Here is a 6872-nt window from a genome sequence, read left to right as displayed (position 1 = left end):
GTATTTTATGTAGGGCATGGAACAGGAATATAGGCCAACCTAGACCAAAGCTGACATCTGGGTTCTCCATGTATCTATCGATATGAGTCTAGTATATGTCTATGTCAAATATGTAATAAATGCCAAAACATGCTAGAGAGAGAGTAAGAGATCAAAGCAGGGAGAGAGTCAGGAAAGGGTTTTTTAAGAAGTAGAGTTCAAAGCATGAGCCTCAACCTGATCTCACTAGCTAATGTGAAATATGGCCATTTTGTTATAACGTTAATGTAATGTCATTTGGAAGCTGTGTCTTGGCTTCAAAGGTTTTGTAAACACCCAAAGCCCATAGGGACTGGTCGTATGTAACCCAAATTAAAAACAAAAAAAAAACAAAAACCTGAGGAAAATAAAATGTCTTCACAGGATCTCCCAAGAGAGTTCTAGTTTTCTTTGATCTTTTCAGCTAGGGTCTAATGCTAGTGGTGTCTTTCCTATGAATTCCCCACATGGGAAATAGAGAATGTAAACTTAGAATCCCACCTACTTCTTATTTGAGAAGAAGAGTAGTATATGTGCCCAATATCTTTGAATCTCACTTTTAACATGCCTAACAGTGCGACCCTGAGAAAGTCCTTTGACTCTTCTGAGCTCCACTCTGTAAAGTAAGGAATGAAGGCAGCTACTTCATAATGTTAAGAGAATTAAAAGACCTCATAAGTAAAGCACTTAGCAGAATACCTAAAAGTAAATATTCAGTAAAGTGAAATCCTTATTCCTATCAAGACAAACTCCTATCATAAGCCACACCAATGTAAAATTATTTTCTTTTAGTTGTATATTTATTTAATTCTACAAATATTTGAACTTACTATATGTTTATAGTATTTTGCTAGATGTTGAGGAACTACCAAAAATATAACTTTCCCACCTTCTAAGAGTTTGCTATCCACCTGGAGACACAAGATAAATACAACCACATAAATTTTTTTTTTTTTTTTTTTTTTTAATGAAAACAAGGGGCACCTGGGTGGCTCAGTTGGTTGGGCAACTGCCTTTGGCTCGGGTCATGATCCTGGAGGCCTGGGATCGAGTCCCAAGTCAGGCTCCCAGCTCCATGGGGAGTCTGCTTCTCCCTCTGACCTCCCCTCTCATGTTCTTTCACTCTGTCTCTTTCTCTCTCAAATAAATAAATAAAATCTTAAAAAAAAAAAAATGAAAACAAGGGACACCTGGGTGGCTCGGCCGGTTAAGCGGCAGCCTTTGGCTCAGGTCATGATGGTAGGGTCCTGGGATGGAGTCCCATGTTGCGCTCCTTGCTTAGCAGGGAGCCTGCTTCTCCCTCTGCCCGCCATCCCCCTGCTTGTTGTGCTCACTCTCTCTCTCTTATTCAAAAATAAAGTATTTTTTAAAAATGCAAACAAATGTCATTAAGTGCCAAAGGGAGTAAACAGCATATACTATAGTATGGAGATTTCACTGTTTCTCTGAAAAAAAGGAAGGATTATCAGGAAAAAAAAATACTTTCAGATTAGCAGAAAAAAATGTATTGCTCATGCCCATTTAGTAGCTCTTTGATTCAACATTTTGACCTCCGTTACTGGGTCACGCAAAAGTCCATCAATAAATCAATAAATAGGGGCACCTGGGTGGCTCAGTGGGTTAAAGCCTCTGCCTTTGGCTCAGGTCATGATCTCAGGGTCCTGGGATCAAGCCCCGCATTGGGCTCTCTGCTCAGCAGGGAGCCTACTTTCCCCCTCTCTCTCTGCCTGCCTCTCTGCCTACTTGTGATCTCTCTGTCAAATAAATAAAATCTTTTTAAAAATAAATAAATAAATAAATAAATATTTGATGAGCATCCACTATAATCAAACATTACTGATGCCCTTATATTAATGAAGGTGGCTACTGCTGAGCAGAATGCAGAATACCACTCGCAGCACAGGGAAAGTTTCTGGGCCTACCCCTTTTAGCTCACCACCAATGCTTGCAATTACCAGCATGTTCATGGTTCTTCGCAATTGTAGACTCCCTGGCCCCAAGCAGAGAGAAAGGGCCAGAGGAGGTGAGGGTGTCAGTAATTTTGGCAACAAGTATATCCAGCTGACCAAACCCCTCACCCTGGATTGCATCATCAATTTGCCCTTTCTTACTAATTATACTTTTGGTATAAAAAATTCCTTTTATAAGGATAGCGCTGTTGCAGCTAGATTTTATTGCATGAGTGAGGAATTTTATAGAATTGGAAAGAGGAGGGTCATAGAAGGAGTTCTGATTGTGCATGAGGACTGCTGGATGAAGCATTACTGCTACAGCTGAGAACAACTTTATTTTACCAAGTTAAGTGGTGAACTTCACCCAGGCAAAGAAGTTGAAAGACTAAAGGGCTTCATGACGCGACACGGGGCTGTCAAGATCATTGATGATTGCATTGGTAACTGGCAGAGCCCAAATTTTGAACCTCCTCAATATCCATGCATTTCTGCACATATTACACAACCTAAAGAACATAATAAGTTGTTTTTAGTTCAACTTCAGGAAGAAACCTTGTTTGCAGACCCTAAAAATTATAAGCTGGTAGCTGCTCTATTGCGTGAATTGTATGATGATGCCCCAGGGTAAGGACCCATCACTTCTAGTCTCCCTCAGCTTTTGGGCAGGTTCAATTTTATATACAACTGAATTCCTCAGCAGTAGAGAAATAAAAGAAGTTGTCTCTGTGAGCACAGCTATACACAGTGTACAATAAATATGGTAGAAGAAAAGTTTGGGGTTATTTTTGGTTTTCTCTTTTTCCCAATCCCTAAAATGTCAGCTACTATCCATTGTTTGAATAGTAAAGTTAATTTTTAAAAAGTAGATAGTGGTGTAACCAAATATGAAAATGTTTGACTTACTTTTTGTTCTACTTATACATTTTTTTAATATATTAAAGAAAGTGGACTTCAAAAAAAATTTTCTAGCAATCCATATCCTCTTTAGGTCTCAATGTTTCATATCGACCTTAACCAAATCTTATCATAACCTCCCTGCAGTCTTGGCTGTGCTTGTTTACATCTCATCCTTATCCTAGTCTTTTATTCTGGTGTTTTGTTCGAATATATTGGGACCAATCAGCAGTCTCAAAGTGATCATCAGCATATGACTTCTCTTTCCTTTCCTTTTCTTTCCTGTTCCTTTTCCCTTTCCCCCTATCCCTCCCTCCCTCCCTCCCTTCCTTCCTTCCTCTTCTTTTCTTCCTTTCTATCTCCCTCCCCCACCCCCTGACCTCCTTCCAAAAAGCCCCATTTGTGTCATTGTTCTAGGTGGTACTTCACAAGGTTCAATTAAGACAAGAATCACCAGGGCCCTTGTTAAAATGCAGATTCTGATTTCAGTAGGTCTGGCTGGTGAGGCTAAAATTCTGCATTTCTAATGAGATCACAGGAGGTGCCAAAGCTACTGGTCTGTGGAGCATACTTTGAGTAGCAAGGCACTAGTTCTCAAAATCCCTTACAGCACGGTGACTATAGTTAAAAATACTACATTGTATACTTGAAAATTGATGTGAGAGTAAAGTTTTAATGTTCTCACTATAACAACAAAATGGTAATTATGCAAGATAAAGGGTATGTTAACTAACCTTATTTTTGTAAACATTTCACAAATATACACATGTATCAAGTCATTACATTGTGCATGTTAAACTTACACAATGTTATATGTCAGTTTTAGCTCAATAAAACTAGAAAAGAAACACTTAAGATGCTTCAGTCCTAAGCATTTCTTTAAACAGCTAGACATAGCTAGACAAGAAATACAAGAAGAGACTTTGCCTGCTTCTGTTATTCTGCTACTATAATCTATTAACTATCCAGTAATAATGGTTAACAATTCCTGAGGACTCTCTTTCTGCCTTGCATTGTGCAAGGTGCAGTGATGGCTTTTATTATTTCCTTTAGTATTCACCCTGTGAAGTAGGAATTATTATTTCTTTTTTTAAAAGATTTATTTATTTATTTTAGAGAGAGAGATTGGAGAGAGAGTGTGTGCATGCATGTAAGCAGAGGGAGGGGCAGAGGGAGAGGGAGAATTATACTCCTACTGAGCAGGGAGCCCCAGAAGGGGCTTCATCCCAGGATCCCGAGATCATGACCTGAGCTGAAACCAAGAGTCAGAAGCTTAACTGCCTGAGCCCCCCCCAGGCACCCCAGAATTGTTATTTCTGTTTTACAGATGGGAAAACTGAGGCCTAGAGAGGCTGAATAACTTGTTCAAGGTCATATCAATTAGTTAATCTATGGCAGAGACAGGAATTGAACACAAGCAGTCTGGCTTAGGGTCTAAACTCTTCACACTCACTATCCTATCTCTTTCATATGGTGTTTACTGAGCCAAAATATAACAACATTTGGTTCTAAGGCCACAGATCATTCTCTTGTTCATTCAATGTCCTTACAACTAGAAATCCTTAAAAGCTCTTTCCCAACCATTGGGAAAGGGTGAGATACAGGCAATTTATAAAAATACTCCCTACTGGGCACCTGGGTGGCTCAGTGGATTAATCCGCTGCCTTTGGCTCAGGTCGTGATCCCAGGGTCCTGGGATCAAGTCCCACATCGGGCTCTCTGCTTTGGTGGGGAGCCTGCTTCCCCCTCTCTCTCTGCGCCTGCCTCTGCCTGCCTCTCTGCCTATCAGTGCTCTCTGTCTGTCAAAAAAAAAAAAAAAAAAATACTCCCTACTTTGTCTCAGGAAATGTCTGCTAGTTAAATTATCAGACCTCTAGGTAGCTCATTACCACCTAGCCATGAGTCATCACCTCTTCTTGTTTCCCCCACTCCTGCCACCTGCGGCTTCCACTGGCTCTGAAACTGTTCCCTTGGCTCCATGATGAGTGACTAAAGGCCAGCTCTGGTCACTTCCCAGACCATACTCCCAGACCCATCCAGGTAAATTCTACCTTCCTCCACCAACCAAGAAGGAAAGTTTAGACCCTAAGCCAGTTGTGAGTCACAAAAATGAATTCAGACTTATTAATTTCTAGTCAGGAAGGGCTTTAACAAATCAGGGAGCATTTTGCTTAAGTGACTTCATCTTCTATTTGTACCCTTAATGGAGAAACTGAAATTGTCAAATCAGTGGGATATGTTGCCTCCTTTTGCGCACAAATAATTTATTTTAAGACTTTTCATGCCTTCAGGGTTCTCTTTTCTGGGTCACAAATGATAAAGCGCACAAAATTTTATTCATTTCTATCATGGTCCTGGAGATGTTAAAAATCATATTCTGCTTTTAATAGCTTCTCTATCAATACAGGTAGTAACCTCTTAACCAGCCTCCCGTCTCTAACTGCTATTCCTGCCAGTCTGTCTTAACTGTGGAACAATTCGCGTGTGTGAGCTCTCATTTATTAAGTGCAGACTACAGCTAAGTGCTTTGCAGAATATATACAGCATTAGCACTTTGTGGGATTCTTTGTGGTTTTGTATACTGATGACAATAATATGTCTTACATTCATGTAGTTCTTTATATTTTTCAAAGGGCTTTTTTGTGTTACCTCATTTAATCCAAAACTACCTTGCAAGAGAAGTAGAATAAATGTTATTCTATCTATTTTATAAGTAAAAAAAAAAAAAAACAAAAAAAAAACACACACACACAAAACAAAACCTTGAGTGTCATAGAGGTTAAGTGACTTGTTCTGGGTTAGACAACAAGTTTTGTCAGCGTGAGCTTGGAATTGGGAGTTCCTTAACTCGCTGTACACCTTTTTTTTTTCTTCAATATAGAAAAATGCAAAACAAAACAAAATTTGTGCCAACCACCAACACTTAATAAATGTTATCATTTTATCATGGAAGGAAGGAGGAGACTGGAAGGAGGGAATAGTATTTCTGGCTGGCTGGTTCACAAAGGAGATAAAATTTTATCTCACTCTTGAAGGATAGCTGAAATGTTAATGACCAGTAGGAAAAGGAATATACCCACAACAGTGTGGGTATATGACCATCTATGGATATACAAGTTGGGTTTATGAGGAATTGGGTACCAAACTATGACTAGAGCAGGAGACTTAAGTAGGAAGTTAGAAATAAGTGGATATCAGATGGTAAGAATCTGGAATACCAGCCTAAATAGTGTAAGATTATTCATATTTGCATAGTTGAATACTGACATATAGATGGTGCATATTGCTTTTTGAGTCAGTCCATTATCTCAACAGTAACCACCAGGCTTAATGCTGGGCAAATACAAAGGATATTTGGCCTTGTGATCTTTCCACCTGAAGTCCTGCCCCCACTACTAAACACTTGCTCAACCTTTGATCTGAATCACCATATTTGTACACATACAATGCAAGAGTAAGGCCACAAATCTCAAAGCTTGACCATTCTGTGTTGAGAAGTATTTGTAAGAAGTCTATCATGGTAATAAATAACTGAAATCCATTTTACCAGTTACATCAATTAGCCATAATTTTTTTTATTACAGTCAAGCAATTGAACTTAAATATTAAGGAAAAATAAAACAATAATAGGATACTATATGTGGTCATATATGTCTTTAAAAAAAAGAAAAATAGGGATGCCTGGGTGGCTCAATCAGTTAAGCATCCGACTCTTGATCTCAGTTCAGGTCTTGATGTCAGGGTCGTGAGTTCAAGTCCCATGATAAACTATAGAAAAAAAAGTAAAAGCACATGGACTGTATGTGTGGAGGCCGAGAAAATTAAGGCCATCCCACCTCAAGTTTAGCTGATGTGGGAAACAGAGGCAGAAGAAAATCATTAAAATTCCTTACCTACTGACAAGCCCTTGAAACAGACAGAGTGGCTCTCCCCTGGGGACTCAGCTGCCCTCACCTTGAGGTTTTGTTAAGGACAGTCCTAGCCTGACCGACCCCCTACCCCAACAGG

General features: G+C 39.4%; 1 pseudogene across 1 annotated transcript; it reads left to right on the top strand.

Annotated features, from left to right (window-relative positions):
* Positions 1-1896: 1896 nt before the first annotated feature.
* Positions 1897-2658, top strand: LOC308354245 (cleavage and polyadenylation specificity factor subunit 5-like; annotated as a pseudogene). Its single transcript has one exon. The product of its transcript is annotated as a cleavage and polyadenylation specificity factor subunit 5-like (transcript).
* Positions 2659-6872: the final 4214 nt, after the last annotated feature.

The sequence above is a fragment of the Martes martes genome, assembly GCF_963455335.1.
Source record: "Martes martes genome assembly, chromosome: 13".
NCBI lineage: Eukaryota > Metazoa > Chordata > Mammalia > Carnivora > Mustelidae > Martes > Martes martes.
This window is presented reverse-complemented; position numbering and strand designations above follow the sequence as displayed.